The sequence below is a fragment of the Plectropomus leopardus genome, chromosome 10 (assembly GCF_008729295.1).
Source record: "Plectropomus leopardus isolate mb chromosome 10, YSFRI_Pleo_2.0, whole genome shotgun sequence".
Lineage (NCBI taxonomy): Eukaryota > Metazoa > Chordata > Actinopteri > Perciformes > Serranidae > Plectropomus > Plectropomus leopardus.
In genome coordinates, this window is record NC_056472.1 from 16,731,966 (window position 1) to 16,749,313 (window position 17,348).

General features: G+C 39.0%; 1 protein-coding gene across 6 annotated transcripts in view; it reads right to left on the minus strand.

The window, feature by feature from the left end:
• The window catches only part of LOC121948856 (bromodomain adjacent to zinc finger domain protein 2B-like), a 65,770-nt gene that overhangs the window by 40,289 nt on the left and 8,133 nt on the right, over positions 1-17,348 (minus strand). For 5 of the 6 annotated variants that reach the window (XM_042494368.1, XM_042494367.1, XM_042494366.1 and 2 more), the window contains exon 2: positions 16,021-16,064. The exons of the other annotated variant lie outside the window; for it this stretch is intronic. The gene's annotated coding sequence lies outside the window, so the exon portion shown is untranslated. The remainder of the gene's footprint in view (positions 1-16,020; positions 16,065-17,348) is intronic. 6 annotated transcript variants of the gene reach the window in all.

The following is a 17,348-nucleotide window of genomic DNA, read 5'->3' on the forward strand; positions in this document are numbered from 1 at the left end:
GGAAGTACCAAAAAGTTCTTCTAACGGTCACTTGACTTGACACTTAGCTCCGGAAGCCAGTCAATCCCCATAGACCCATAAATATTAAAATGACTAACTTTACAGCAGAAATAAACATTTTTATAGCCTGGTACAAAAAACAGTTTTGGTCTCTAGATCTAATTACCCCCCTCGTGACAACTCTACAGGGGATTAATTTCTTTTATTACTCACCCATTTACATTTTTTTAAGCCTTAAAGTTATGCATAATTAAGGGCGGGCCACTTTGAGTGACAGGCTGTCTCCTGATTCGTTGAAAGAGACGATTCACCCAAAATTTCTGGATGTTGAGGACTACTTCTAACAACCTCTGTCACTACCTCCATTGCATCTGTCTTTCGCGTTTGTATCACAGAGGGACTCCCACCAGCCCAGAACTGCAACAAATGTCAATCTGGATTGACATAAAAGTTTTATAAATTCTAAGGACTGTTCAGACTGAGGTCAAACTAAAAAAAAGAAATAACAGATCTGACCTGTAGCTGGTTTAGGACCACATTTGAAACTGACAGAAATTTGAATTAAGAAGATTAGATTCTATACGATGTTCACACTTTTAAGAAAGAACAAAACAGAGTTAAATATGAGCACAAAAAATTGAATTTGGGCCACTCTTGCCTGCAGTCTGAATGTAACCTGACTGGCTATTACTGTTGGGTGGAAGACGGCAGACTAGTGTTGGTTACACTGGAGAGCCTGTGGGATGCTTTGTAAGAGTGATACAGTCCCACTGTCACTAAATGTGATCCATGGCAAAGCCTGCCCCAGTGTTACTAAACACCCTCAAACACCATCTAGTCACTGATTTGCCCGTCACAGCCATAGTCTTTTATGCGTCAGTGTAATCACATCTTTGACCTCCTATGCAAGAACGCACACACGCTGCGAGTCCAGCACAGAGATCCACCTGCGCTCATACTGCCGGGATAATAATCCATTTTTGCTCTTGAGAATTACCAGCAAAACACAAAGCATAGGCATTCTGTTATCATCGTTCTTCGAGGCACATCCATCTTTTAGGGAGACCTTAATGCTGAAAAAATAAATAAATTTCTGTTTGCATCGACTGTTTCAAATAAGTATTGAATGCTACCGCGAAAACATTGGAAAGGCTGGTAGTTAAAGAGGCAAATAGACTCTGATGAATGATGTGAGGCCTCAGTATGACAAATGTTTCAAGAAATGCATTTGTCCTTCACAGCAGTGTTAGCACAGTTTGCAGTTTGCATGTGGATCATTTTCATGAGGAGTGATCTGGGGGTGGGAGTCCCACATGTTCTGGGCAGACAGACATCCATCACGAACACGTTTCCCAAGCTCCTGCCTACTGCTGCCCCATCAGCAGCAAGCATTAAACATAAATCGTGTAGCTCAGCCTCCAGTTTTTAATTAGACACATACAGAGAAGAAGGAAGAGAGGGGGTAGAGGGAGAAAAAAAGAACAAGTAATTTCATGCATCTCCCAATCAGCTGCTATTAATCTGTTGTTGGCTTAAAAAATGCAGGTGGTACAGGGAGAGTGGCATCCACTAGATGACATTTTCATTGTTAATGTGTTGCTAGAGCAGTATTTTCTCCAATAGATAGCTACACTTAACATAAATGAACCATTAATTGAGAGCTGCAGTATACCTGCTTAATAATATGCAGCCAGTTTCTTGTATTTTCAGTTTTCCAAAGAGGGGAGGTGGAAAGGCGCACCAACACGTGTTATAGATAATCATGTGTACTGTACACCACATTATTATCACCACACATTACACAACATCCCACTACACCCTCCTTGTTTACTCCTGCATCATTTGTTCACCATCATTTGCTGAAGGCATCATTATAATGAGTATTTGTTTCTGAGGAAAAAATATTGCTCACTAGGGCATAAAATAAGGAGGCTAAATTTGTAACTATGTGAAGTTTTTGCCCCTAAAAATGCCATGTCCACAAGCTCTATTGTTAAAAAATTGTGCAGCACATGGACTAGCTATCCAGTAATGTGTTGAAAAAGAAAAGTTCCCTCTTAGTCGGCAAAATGTGCACATGCAGGAGTTGACAGGCAAAACTGTTACAGGTAAGATCAGTTTCCTTTGCCACTAATGCTGTGTTCATATGGAATCAGGTAGACGATAGACTGCAGGTTCTGGATGGCACGGGACAAACAGTCCGATGAAATGGCAGGACTGTAAATCAAATATGTATGATGATATGCTGCGATGGTGATGCTGTATTCTTTACAAAGAATGGTATAAAATATATTATTCTCTGCTGGGCTCACCTGGTTTAACCGTCTCCCTGATTCCATGTGAATGCAGCTTTATTCTTATTAGATAAATGAAAACCATTGCTATTTCAAAAATATCAACATGCCACTGATAAGAAACATAGTTATATTTGTTTACTTTGTCCCGCCTTCACACTTTTGTTAAAATACTTTCTGGCACAAAGCGCTCGTGTGTATGATAAAAATGGCAATTTTAAGAAAACATTGTTTGCATCACTTTTACCTTGCAACTTCAATTACTCACAGAAAGCAAGGTGCTAACATAGTTGGATTGTGACTGTAAATGTTACACAAATTCAGCAGTTGAATATCTCAGTTTAATAGTATTGGGTCTTGAAAGGTATGCATTTGCATGTAAACAGGAAAATAACAGCTTGAATATAAATCAGGTGCAATCATCTGACAGGAAGCACAGCTACAAATTAAACACGAAAGTAGGATGCTGGTGCAAAGGTTATCTGTCATTCGGCGCCGCTAAATAAGACGCAGCGGAGCAAAGAGCCCCTTCTACTATTTTAGATTCAACTGTAAAGAAAGACATAGACGTGACAATGTGATTATCGTTTACATTACTGCTAAACAAACAGCTTTGAGGAGGACATTCGGTAAGCAGAACTACAATATAGCAAAAAAATCTGACAGCAGTATGTTATCAATCGCGGATCTGTTTGTCATCTGTAGGAGGAAGTGGTGTGGTGAAGTCTGACGGTGTGAATATGACTATGTATCATGCCTGAGACAGAGAGGATAGAAGTCCAAACTCCTGTCAGTCTTTAAGGCTTGAGACTGCAATGCCAAAAACACCCTCATGCTTTTCAGATGATCAAAGAAACAGCGTTTTTGTATGTAGGAGAAAACATGGGGCCTAACGGGGCTTTTAACCCATTTCTCCCAACTGTCAATGTCCAGGATGAAATAAAAGGCAGCCAGGATCAAGGTAAACATCGCTATCACAGCTCTTTCATTCCCGGACCCCTCTCTCTCACTCTCCAAAGAGCACAACATAAATCACATGGCAACCGTAATGGGAAGTGGGACTGCGGTGTGCCAAATGAAGCAATAAAACAGATCCCGAGTGTCCCTTTCAAAGCATTAGTCACACAGTGTCCATATGTCCACTGCTTTATTGAAGCCGGTTACATTGAAACAAACACCTGTGCACACGCTGAATGTCCTGAATGAAGGTCAATGATACAGAAAAAGTGAGATAATCAGGAATTTCAACCTCGTAATTTGGCACTGCACCCCTGCCTCAAAGCTACAGAATGTCGGGTTGCCAAAGGGGGAACAAAATGTTCAATAGCTGGACTCTTGCATCAGCTTTCTAATGGAGATACATGAGGATCACATCTCCACACCAGTCTCTTTGATGTGGAGAACCATGGGACTATACTCCCATAACAAAGTCTTGGAACACAAAGAAACAAGGAGGGCCCTCAATACTCCAGACGGGACAGAGCAGACAGATTTAAGACAGCACAGGGTAACACAATACACTGATAGAAGCAAGAGACCCTCCAGCTTTGACAAATTTTCTGACTGCAGTAAGTTGCTCAGCTTTGCCTCTTTTGTCTCAATTCCATTAAGAAGAGGTTAGCGATGATTTGCACAATCGGAAAGTGTGCTGTGAAGAGCTAAGCTAAACTTAGCACCTCAGATAAATGCTCAATTTTTTTGCAGCACCACCTACAAGGCTGATATTCACCTTTACATTGCATGTCAATCAAACCCTCAGAATATCATTAGCAGTGTATGTGGCAGTGAAAATGCATGCAATAAATATAGCCTGTAGAGAGAAAGGAAAATGAGCTGAACAAATTAAATATGGTGTGCTTTTATAGGTTACACCTGTAGACAAGCTGTCACCGGCTGACAGGTTTTCCATGCAGTCATTTGGAAGCCATTTACTGTGAGACAGAAACATTTAACTCCTCAAGGTGCACAATGCAACAAAGTTGTCCACACTGCATTTGCACCGTCTTTCACATTCATTTGTTAAGCTTGGACATTAAATTCAGTGCATAAGGTAGAAAAAAAAAAAATCAAGTGATTTTAGATACACATCAATGTGTAGATTTTAGGCATCATCTAAATCCTGTAATTTGCATGAGGTAGGGCTGGCTGATATGGCTTGAAAATAATATTTTCAGGCTATATTGCCATGCACAAAATATATTTCTCTATATTTTGAAATGTCTTTTCAACTACTGTTGACTTCTAAAATACAAAATGCAAATGAGTGGACTAAAGTTACAATAAAGTTAAATAAAATACTGTTATAATTATATACATCAAAGCAGAACTACTGGTGCTTTTACCCTTATGACATAGATTTTAGAATATTCCCATTATCAGTATGTCTGTTAACAATTGTCTCAATTGGTAAATTGTTAAACCAAAAGGAAAAACAGACTAATAACTAAGGTTTTGACTCAGTTCCTAGGACTTAAGCAAATGAAGAAATGCTTAGATAGGAATTTAGCTCATTCAAAAGTGATTGCCAGTTTTGTTTTTCTATAAACGTACACTTGAAATGAAACCACTAAGGCAGTGCAACTACTGTGATAAAGCCTGCTGCCACTGATATGCAATACTTTGACAGTCAGACCACAAGCAGAACAGTAGATCATTTAAAGACATACTCTACAGTTAAAAATGATAATGGTTTAACAAATAATTACATTTAATTCCTGCCCAAATAAGGAGTGTTTGCATTGCTTCATATTTTAGGCTTTAATGTGAATGTGATGTACAATGAAGGATATTTACCAGCTTTCACACGTGCACTTTATTCCGTAATTACCTGGCAACTCTGCTGCACAAGAGCCACAGACTGCACACACACAATTTGGCACACACAGACAGTCCCTGTTGACATTCTGCTTGTTAGTCATTGAATTAAAGGTTATCAGAAACTGAAGTGACAAAGGCAAATATCTAACAGTTTTTCCATCCAGAGTTCTTTGTTCTTGGCGCCAGGACGCAACTGTGTTTCACAACGCAATTTTAGGAGAGTGATAGGTGAAGGTTATAAAACTAAATGGGACATTTCATTATTTTAAATATGTTAATTCTTATGGGATAAAACGTAGGACAATGGCTTTGAGATGAGGAAGAAAAAAATATTTTAATAGCGTCTAAAAACACCTGAAATTCATTGGAGAGTTAATACGAAGCGAACAGTACATGCAGCTGTGGCTTCAATAGATGAGGGAGAGTCACTTGGGATACTCATCAGACTATTTTTATTTTGATGAATGTGCGGGGAAAATAACTAATTTCCTGTCTGCCTCTGAGCCATCTTCACAAAAAGAGCTTTTTCTCTGCTGCTAAATGAATATTTCCATCACCTGCCTGCTCTACTTCAGACGCTGTGTACTCTGCAGTAACATGACTATAAAATACCACTGACCACTTAAAGTAGCCATGATAATAAGTGGCCATTTCAAAAGATGTTAAATATTATTGCACCAGAGAACACTATGGCTAAAACTGCAGTTTCATCTCTGAAAACAGCAAATCAGAGATGATTAGGAATAAAACAGAGAATATGACGGCACTGTGCACTTAGTTCATGATTATCGCAGCTTCTGCTTCATAACATTCAAATTCAGAAAACTGTTGAGCGAGCTGGCTTTAAATCGTTGTCGAGAAACATGCAAATATAAACTGCAAAAGCAGCACTTCACCCCAAACAAAACACTAAAGTGGTGCTGAAGCTATTGGGAGAAAGGGGAGCCAATGTCACACATATTTAAACCCAAACAAGGTAAATGAGTAGACAGCCCATGCAGAAATTGCAGAGACAAAGCAGCCCTAATACTAGTTAGGGCTGGGTGATCTGGCTAAAAATGTTATCGCAATAAAAATGTTCATATTAGTCGATATCGATAATTATCATTCTAAAAAAGTTTAAAGACTAATTTTTGCTCCTGAAAGAAACCATTGCTAAAATTGTTGTTTAAACTGTAACTTGTTATCAGAAAATGACAACATTTGCCAAATAGCCAGAAGGTTTCGCAAATCTGAGGTAGAATCAAAACAATTATAATCGAAAGACACTTCAATAAATAAAAAGCCAGAGACATTTATTCATTTATAAATTATAAATAAATTATTCATTTATTCTGATCAGGACAATGTCCGACTCTTTTGTAAGTATTTTAGCTGATGATTTAACAGGGTTTCCCACATTTTATATTATTTCTATTGAGGAAAATTATATCGAGATAATTAATGTTTTTGTGTCATCACCCAGCCCTAATGCTAGTTCTGTAGATTTTTTTTTCTTTTTAGGAAATGCATTGCAACTGCTTACCATTTTGTAATCTTGGACAGGAAAGGACGGAGAAAGAGTTATAACGAAAGCTGACAGTTGATAACCATAGACGGAAACAAAAGCAATGAGAATTGCATCTTTTGTAGGAAGTTACTCAAAAATATGCACAGAATCAATTTCACCTGCCTCAACTTGGGCTGATTGTGCAACCAGTTATTGCACTTGAGACTAATAGGTTTGCCCTTGGGACACTAATTCTAATCAAATACAATTCTTGCAGTTTTAAGTTAAGAAAGGCTTTGGACACAACAGCTCTGTATGTGTTACCCTAACCCCATTCTGACCACAATGTGTCAGCACTGTCAGGTTACCTAATGATGCCAAAAAAAAAAAAGAATGGGGCAACCTCTCGCTCACCTGGCAGAGTGTGCGCCCCACATAGGCTGTCCTTTGCAGAAACCCAGGTTCAACTTCAACCTGCGACCCTTTCCAGTCATCCACGTTCTCTGTATCTCACCTTTCCTGTCTGACTACAGCTGTCCTATCATTATAGGCCAAAATAACCAAAAAAATCCTAAAAAAGAAGTTAACAAAATTAAATAAAATTTAAAAAAAGAACAAATGTTTACGATTGGGTTTTTTGAGCATTCCATTTATGTGTTTGAGCATGTAAACAGCACATTACACTTATGACCTGAAAATGCTAGCTGGAGTACTCGGGAAGAAACTTGGATGTATACACAGAATGTGAATAACCCGATTTCACTGTGCTCCCCATACCCCACATATGATCATAATCAGAATAAGCCTCATAAACTGGTTATTCATGTCCATGTAACCACAGTTACAGATAAATTGACTTATTTAATATGGACAAAATTAACCGAAATGCACGCGCTGATCAGTAACTTAAACGCACCAACTTCTTTTCATTTTGCCCAAATGAAATTACTCAATTTATCTGTGAGTGCCGATGTTCTGTTTGTTTCTGGATCTTTACGACAAACTATGCACCTCTATATATTGTTTAAGATTTTTGGAGTTTTGCGCACTGCTATTTTTCATCAGTTGCAAAATAAAACAAGAATCCAAAAATCTAAATTAACATTGAGCATCATTTGTTTGCTGCAATATAGTGCTTCATAATATCATTATAACCTGAGGGCAAACCAAACGGCATCACTGTTTCTGCCTGTGGCATTTTTGTTTGTAAATTGTCTATAGGCCTGCCTTCAGGACAGTAAGAGATCAGCCTATAGCACAAGACAAAATAATATTGACATACATATTCTTAAACTTAACTAGGTTACCACCTGTTACCCCAATGAGGAGCATCTGCCCTTGCTAATATTATCATTGCAGGGCAGTTGTATGAGGACAGTGTGAGATAGAACAACACACGATGCCTTACTAATGGAAAAAAATTCACACAGTCCCTGTTAGTGAAACCTGACAAGTACTGCCCTCTGAAAGCTGTGTGCAGCCAGGCCTGAAAGAGAAGGGGAGGAAAGGTGCATGGCATGGCAGCTTAATATCATCCTCTTTAGAGACAGAAAAACAACCTGCTTGTATGGATAGTTCCACACATTACAAAGGATGCAAACCTTTAAATTCTGATTTTTGCAAAAGTGTGGAAGATACTGTTAAATATTTGAATGGAAAGAAGAGCACAGAAGTAAGTGGCTAATAAGCAAAGAAAGCTGTACTGCCTACCTTTATAATTATGTATGACTAACATGCTACAGCCCCCACTGTGACACCATTGACCTAACTGATTACGAGTAACCCATAAAATTAACATAAATGTTATTTAATGTTATTTACACATTAACACAATTTTTACACCTTATATCAAAATTTGACATGACATTTTGGTTGTAAGATAATCAAGCTATACAAAAAAACAACATTTAATAAAATAAAGATCAATATGTTCTGTATAATGAATAGTTACAATCAGGGGGTCGGAAGAAAACATTTCAGTTGTTCTGATGGATGACACTCAAACCAAAACATTTCCTCCTGAATATTCAGGCTACGTGAATACAATATCCATTTTACTGCAGGAGGACAGTCGGTGCATAACAATGAGATCTGCTAATGAAATCAACCATCAAGCTGAAATACATACATATTAAACTGAGGTCTCAATGTCATTTTCTTTTTGCATTGTTTGCTCATTTTCCTCTTTTTTTCCCCCAGGTTCATTTAATATTTTATTCTGACTTAAATTTGTTTACAGCACAGAATAATGACTGCATATCACAGTTTTATTCTGTGCGCGTGTGTTATCTGTGTAATGAGAAGAGCCATTACCAAATTAATATTATTTGCATAAACATTTTCACCTCAGCATATTATCTATTTTGACTCAAATAATGTTAATGAAAACCGCTTGCCAAATTGAAGCCATGCAATATATCTGTACTCCTGAGGAATCTCTTACATTAACAATGTTGTTTAAAGAACTTGTGGAAATCAGTCAAATCAATTACAATAATTCTCCAACATGAAATAAATGGAGTTAAACAGCTGCCATGTATTGGTTTTGTATGCGCCAATGTTACACTGATTTATTTGCTACGGTGCTTAAACGGGTAACAAAACAAACTACAATTTGCTCCCTCATTATGCACTAACAACAAACACTAGTTTCATGATTACACATGCAATCTCGCTCTAAAAAATTGACACTTAAATCCTTTTCCACTAGCTTAGTAAACAATGGAAGTTAGATAATTGATCATGTGCTAAGGGATCTCTGTGAGCGGCAGAAGGTCACCGCCCGCCAGCCAAGCTGATAGGGAAAATGGCGTTGATGCTCCCGAGCTGCCATTTTTCTTCCCTGACAAAGACTCCATCTGCCACCAAGCCATTTGCAGCCTCCGAGTCAGAATATCAATGATTTCCAACCATTCTACAACTCTGCGTTCACCTTGGCGTCACCTCTACACCCGTCTGAGCGCTGACACCACAGATCCTCTCTGCGAAGGTCCTGTAGGCTGCCAACAAAACTCTCATCCAGCTAAGTGGCATTTCTGCTGCTCAAGAACAGTAAGCATTTTATCTGCATTGATAATATTTGAGTGTTTTGAGATCTATGATCAAGCAGCTGCAAGGTTTCATTATTTGTTTATTAAATCTATTTTTTGAAAAAAAAAAAAAACAGATTTGTGCCCTAAAAATCCAAAATAACTTTGAAGCTTTTTTCCCAGAAACACTGCAGGATCTTTATTTTGTGATGCACAATGTTGCTGTGTTCTGATGATGTCTTAATGCCATCAGTAAAGAAGGAACAGCAGGCAGCTGGCCATGACCACCCAAGAAAATGAAATTTTCCTCAATGCCATCTGCAAACCTCAGGAACACTTGTGCAGACCTGCAGTCTTCCTACAAGCTCCCCAGTAGCCCGTGTTGTCCCAAAACCCAGGCATGCTTGACCTCTCACCCCAGAAGAGAAGTATAATTAATTCCACTTTATTGACAACAAACTAGCCTCTAACTGGGAAAGCAGCTGCCTGGAACTCAAACCGTTCTCCCACTGCTCCTATTCCCTGTTTAGGAGAAGTTGCTTCACATAAATCCATTCAGCTGTCCCTTCTATATTTCTATCTTAAATATTATATTACTCCCTTCAAACAAACAGGCTGTAGATGACATGACAAACCCAAACAGCACATAACAAATATACAGTGTGCCTGAGCATCAGCCAGTATTACACAAATAGTATACAACCACGCACCACCTATGGGTTGGTTTGCTGTAATCAAGAGGAAGTGAGTACATGTTCAATATAGCAGTTTGGTGCTTCTGGATTCATAAATGAATTAATTCAGTATTTTCTTCTGTGATTGTTTTAGGCAAGACGAGGTAGGGCAAGGCAGCTTTATTTGTATAGCATATTTCAAACACCAGGGCAATTCAAAATGCTTCACATAGCAATAAAATATAAAACATAATAAAGGATACATATTTCTGAAGAAAGAGTAAAGAGATAAGATATAAAAGGTCAAATTAATTCATTCATTATTTACACTATAAAAAAAACAACATTAAAAATAGCCTAAGTGCAGACAAGAGTTGACATTACAGGGTGGAGATGGCAGTTTAGAAAAGGAACATTGTTTGCTTTGACTTACAAGTGGTCAGCGACGGAGCTTGTCTAACATTTGGGAGTTTTTTCCAGGTTGTGCTTCATAATAACAAAAGGCTGCTTCATCCATAGTTTCACTGGGCAACCACAGCATTTTGGAGAGGGGCTTATATACAACATACTTCCTCTCAACAAGCACACTTTCAACAACCAATCCACAAAATTCACAAAACCATAAAATCACTACTGTCTGGCTGCCCCCTGAATGTCTGAGCCCCCACAGTCAACTGAGATTTTTTTTCTCTTTTTGTCAGACAGTGCTCTTTTGGGAATGTTTTGGTCCCCAGACAGCTGAAGAGTGAGCGCTCTTTGCTTTCATGCTGCTCTCTGGTTTAGGCAGCAATGGACCCAGGCGTAGGGTGAGTTTGAGTGAGATGGAAACAGCTGCCCGGAGGAGGCTTTTGTTTGATATCTAGTATCGGCAACATTTTTTGCCAACACTAGATCCAATTTCCGATCCGTCCTTAGCATAGTTGGCCTGCATTCGAGAACAGGTGAACCATTCGCCATTCTGTGATAAACTGCCACACCAAAAATCCAACAGAAAATTCCCTTATGACCAGATAATATCTCTCGATAAATTTAAGTTTCTCTTGTTTTCCAGAAGACAAAATGTTTGCCATTTATTATTCTATATTTCCAATGCAGCAAACTATAGGTGATTTTTGCGCTCCTTTTTCACTCAAAGCAGGAAAACTGTCCTTATGAGCCTGACATAAGGAGAGATTTGTACAGTATATATTTAATGTAAAGCTCATTAATGTCATGAGGCAACGTGACATAACCAGCAGCTCTGGATAAGTACCATACAGATATGCATTATGCATATTAGTGCTATTCTTAGAAAATAAATATGCCTCTGTTTTCATTAAACTTCTGAGAACAATCAGTGTGGCTGTAGTATCTATACAACTAATACATCTCATGGTTGCATCATTCACATAAGTCTTTGATTTCACCATTGACAGAGTTCTTTCATCTCTTCATTTTTCCTTCCTACGAGTATTTTAGTGCTCCTCTGGGCAGGAAAATGTGGAGAGCAAAAAGCAGAGTGGACTCTGATACGTACTACCTCATCATATTACATAGCCACTGCAATCTGCCACTCTTCTGGCAAAGTCACAAAATATAGCCCTCTCTGTAAAGCCACACTATTATCTGAAGCACATAAATATTTTAAAAAAGGAAGGGACAGTTCGTGTCGTGGGGGGGGGGGGGGGGGGGGGGGGGGGGGGGGCACTGTCATAGCTCAACCTCTCCTTCTATCACACACACAGAACACACTAAATGACAATGCATATAAAACATACCAATCACCAGACCATAAAGCTGCCCTCCCTCTCATTTAAGATCGGGAAATTATGATACCAGTATTAAAAGCACTACTTTTGAAGTGATATTAAATTTCTGAATATGAATTGGAGGTGATCTATAACACTTTAACTCAACACAACACTTTGTGAACTACTAAAAATAACAATGCTTACTTTGTAAAAACAGTTAAAATACTTGAATTAATTATTCACTTGCAAAAATGTGCACTAATGTTTATTGGATTAGAATGTATCTGACATTTCAACAGTGTAAGGAAACATGTCCTGCTTCACTTTGCTCCCCGCCCCTTAAAAAATCTTCAGAAAACAAACATGTCTGCTTTGTCTGGAGCCAGACATGCCCTTTGTGTGCTTTGTATCTCCACTTTGTTGAAGCGGTACAGAACTGAATGGCAGCACTGCTTTGCTTTTACTATAAAGCAGCTGCAGGCATGATGTACAATGAAGTGGTGATTTAAATTTCCTTTTGCTTGATTAAAATAAGTCTAGATATTCAGACCAGAGTCTCTGTATATGTAGTGTCTGCCCCTTTTTTATGGTTCAATCTGAAACATTGCTGGGGAGAGTTGGACTGTAGCTGAGAAAAATCAGGTCTCTTACTTATCTCTTAATCTTTTTCTTCAATACTCTTTCACCATTTCTCTCTTAATTTGTTCCCTTACCCCTATACTCTCTCTTTACTCCTCCACCTTCAGCAAAAGGAGGATGAGCTCACTGGCACAACTTAACTAACAGTCTTATTCAGCTTGCCTGCGCAATAAAATTTCACCTAACCTTGACAAAAACTTTCATCAAAGGTGATCAAACTATAGGAGGCAAATCAGCGCTGACAATCCAGGAAGTGCAGTTTAAACAAAGCAATGAGAGGCAGAGATCTCTGCGTAGATGCACAACATAAACAGACTTCAATATATTAACATAGTTCCTCAGCTCTTCAACACAGTCACTTACTACATCCTTATTAACAGCTGACCACTCAACAAAGCCAACAAACCAATCACATTGAACAGAATTGATCTGGTGATGTTAAAGATACTCTGCAGGATTTCCCTAAAAAAACAATGCACATACTCAAACAAAAGTAATCCTACTCCATCATCAATTATGACCCACTAGAAATGTGTGGCGATGTATGTATCTACAGAGACCCTGCCCTCTGCCTGTATTTCATCTTTTTCTTATTTTGGCGTGCTCGGGACACTTCAGCGCACAGGTAAGATCGGAATGGTAATGTTCAGGTAGGAGCAGCACAAAAAGAGGAGGCTATGAAAACTGCAGGTAAAAACGCAGGTATAGCTAGGAGAAAGCTTGTTCTAAAATGAGAATGAATCCGAGTTTGGTTTTGACTTTCACTGGTGAGCACCGAAGGAAAGGATGGGCAAGAAGAGTGACCAGGGTTGGCCTGTTTTCTGTTAGACAGGTAGATTTTGGCAGTTAGCTTCAACACTGAGCTTTGAAGCCAATTTGACCAAATCATGTAGCTACATCATCAGGGTCCGTCACATGAATCCATGGAGCCCAAAAAGATTTAATTTGGGAAAGAGACATCTGTATATTAGTGGATACATTTCTTTGAGAATCAAAACCCTTGCAAAAAGACTCCTTTCACAATTGGGATTGGATCCTTTTGGTCCAATAACAATTCAAAAGTCTAGAAGAGTCGAAAGATTATATAAGTCAGTAGAGGGCTAAACTGAAAGCAGCCAGCTCAGCCGGCAGCTGTTAGCTCCTTGGTTGGTAAACTCTAGCGCGTTTGTTCTATGGGCCCAATGATGCAGAAGATGCTGTTAATTTTAATGCTGGGGAAGCTGAACTTTTTCCTACAATAGTACAGTAACTTCATGGATGTATTAAGAGAGCTGAATATAGTGTTGAATGCGGGGGCCCATTCATTCCTACAAGAGTTGCTTAGTGGTGCATGAAGCCAAAATTGTTCGGCTGCCATGTAAAAAATTACCCGGATGATCCAGGGGTGACCAGCACACATCCGCACTGTGCGGCCCACAGTGCATGCACACTAGAGACTTAAGGCAGCCGAGTGCAGCCACACTGGCTGAACGGCTAACTTTTGGTTCACTGCTCTACTAACTTAAATGGGGATGAAATGATTTAATCTTGCGGCTCTTCCAGACTTTCGAAATGTTATTGGACTAAGTGAATCAAATCCTGATAGTGAAATGAGTCATTTAGCGGGTGTTGTGACACTCAAAAAATGTATCCACTGATTTAGAAATGTCTCTTTCACCATGTGACACACTTCCTGGTGGCCTGGTGTGCACAAGCAGTGTAGGGAGGAGGGATCGAGTCTGAATGTTGTTCATAAACAGTAAATGACAATTCCTACATAGTATTGTAGCGTGTATATGTATAACAGAAGGAGAGAGAAAGACAAAAGAAAAGCATGAATGTTATGTAAAATCTTGAAACCATTACTCCTCATTCATCATTATAAAATATGTGTTTAAAGACTGAGGGCCATATCTGGCCTGTGAAATTTATGTTCAGCAACCATTGTGTCATCTTCTGGCAACCAAAAGCAATGGCTGGCTATAACTTGCCAAGTGTTCCTCAAACTTACTGTTGGGCTGTGCAAGTAAACTGAAGGTTACTCATAACTGCTGTAATAAATCCTTTAGGGCTTCTCTGCGACACACAGATGAAAGGGAGAGTACTCAGGTTTAGAGATGATGGGATTCCTGTGGCGAGGCTCATTTTCCCACTGCCATTTCAACTCAGCTTGTCTGCAGCGCTACAGATGACCTGTCTCTTTCCAGGGTCAGACACATAAACAGTGGGAGACTTTTTCCTCTAGATCATGAGGTGGCCATGTACATGCCATAAATTTCATGGCAAAATTTCAGCATTCTTTGCTTCATAAAGGGTAAGTGAGCAGTTCCACTCACCTTTAGGATTTTACTTCATGTTAAAAGAGTTGAGAAGCACAGCAGGAGGCAGAGTAGTGAAGAAACAAACGGTAAAACGTGGGTAGATGCAAACACATCCTTCAAGAAACAGCAGCATTGTTTGCTGAACTATGTCTGATTAGCCAACAATTTAATTCAAAAACAAAATTAATTGAAATTAAATTAATTAATTAAAAACAAAAATAATTTCTTGTTGAAGATATTTCACTTGCAGCGCAATAATTCTATTTCCGGTTTGTCTGCTTTAAAACTGTGTTGACTGAATGTGACAACCAAGTGTAATTGTCCTTATAACATATTCACAGCTTGGACAAAACTTTAATAATAAATACCTCTCATCAATTCACACCTACTCCACAATGGAGCATGCACAACAGAGAAAAATGAACTGCACTTGCAAGACTGCAAATTAACTCTAATAATTTGGCAGCAAGTATTGCTGTCAGAAAAAAAACACACACTTTCTGATAGAGTAGAGCTCAAGCTGAAGGAAGTGAATTTGATTTGTCTCGGGGCAATTTTTAATAGCAACCAGGAAACATCTGTGTATGTGGAGTAGCCCAAATTAAAATTTAAAACAAAGCCCAACAATAGCTCCAACCCCACCAATTACCCCTGTTTGCCTCACTGTAATTTATCTTAATACACCCCTTAGTCAAAAAAGTTTTCTTTTCTCCCCCAAGGGATTTAAATATGTTCTGAAGCTTTGACACTCTAATTCTAAGAAAGACAGGAATTAATTAGATACACACAAAATGAGAGCAAAGTGTAATGCTGCACAAACTAATTTCATAAAAGGAGGACTTTGTTAAATCTCAACCTAATTGGAAAATTCTAATCCTATACCTTTAAAATTAGGTGTTCTGCTTAGTCCTGCATGTCCATTCATGAGTTACTTTTTTCCAATTTAACAAAGCAAACTGGTTTTTCCTTCACAAAATCAAAAGCGGCACTTCAAAGAGCATAACGGCAGAGATGGACTATGGGTAAGCTGATGTAACCAAACACTTACTTCTATGAGACTGCCTTCAGTTCTGTGGCATCACTGCTCTGCACCTGAAACACGAGACAACGACAGTCAGATTTATTGCTTGATTCTATCGATTTACTCATTCAGCATCATCCCTATCTGAAAGCTCCATGAAAATGAAATAAAAATGGTAATATGGACCCTGAGGGGAGATGAGTTATCCATTCTAAACATCAGCAGAAAATCAAACTCCCGCTCTAAAAGACAACCACAGGGCAATGGGGCATGACAAAAACACTTGGCTTAAATTGGATTATGGTAAAGTAAGTATAACAAGAGTAGCTATGTTTTGATTTTGCAGAAATCCAATGACCTTAGGAAACTGTATTGAATAAATGTCTTTAATTTGATTAGAAACTGAAAGAAAAAAATCAAACTCAAATACCAAGCTTATTAGTCTACACCTAATACTGAAATATCTGTTTGAAAATGTGACCAGATAAAGCAATATTTGTCCTAAAAGCTGGGGCAGACGGTTTTATTTTGGCTTCATTGGGCAAAAATTTAATACTAAACTTGAAAATAATCCATGAGGACTGCATGTCCTCATGGCTCTGTTTTCCAGCATCAGAGAATCTATCTTAAAGAATCTCGAGAAGGCGTTCCTACAGCCTTATTGGCAAGGAATCCTGCAGAGAAAGTTGCAACCCAGTGCAAATAACGGTGAAGTGTTTCAGAGATGAAGAGAAAATGTTGCTGATGGTTTAGCCTTCTACTAACCAGCGCCAAACGCTCACAGCTGCAGCTTCAAGTTTACATTTACAGTGTGTAGCCAAAGTTAGATCATCAAAGCATATGTCATCTAATTTGCACCCCGCTGCTAAAGACCACCTTGCCGGGAAGGAGAGCGAGCAGCAGCTCCGGAAATAGACCCCAGCTAGCGGATGCAGGGTGCCACACACTCTCAACTCCACTGCTGGATCAGAAAACTTTCTGTTGCTGCCTTAACATTAGCTTGGCCAGCGCTGCCTCTGGCAATAAGCTTGCTTTGACACCTGGCGCTAGGGAGGTTTGCTTTTTGGCCTAATTCAAGCTGCTACAACCACCGAGCAAAGGTCCATCTTCCAAGCTGGTGCCTGCTCTCCTCCAGAGGAAGCAGTCCACAGCAGCAAGGAGCGAACAGAGGGGTCTTGGGTGGCTAGCTAGGTAATTCTTGTCTCATTTGTGATCTGATAAACAGAGAGAGACAGCGGGACAAGGTCAGGCTGAGCGAAGGAGCTGCGTGCAAATGTACAATTAGGTAAGATTAAACAAATCAATGTATGGTAAACACTGAGTCAGTGTACGAAGTGGTTGTCTTGTGTTTTTTT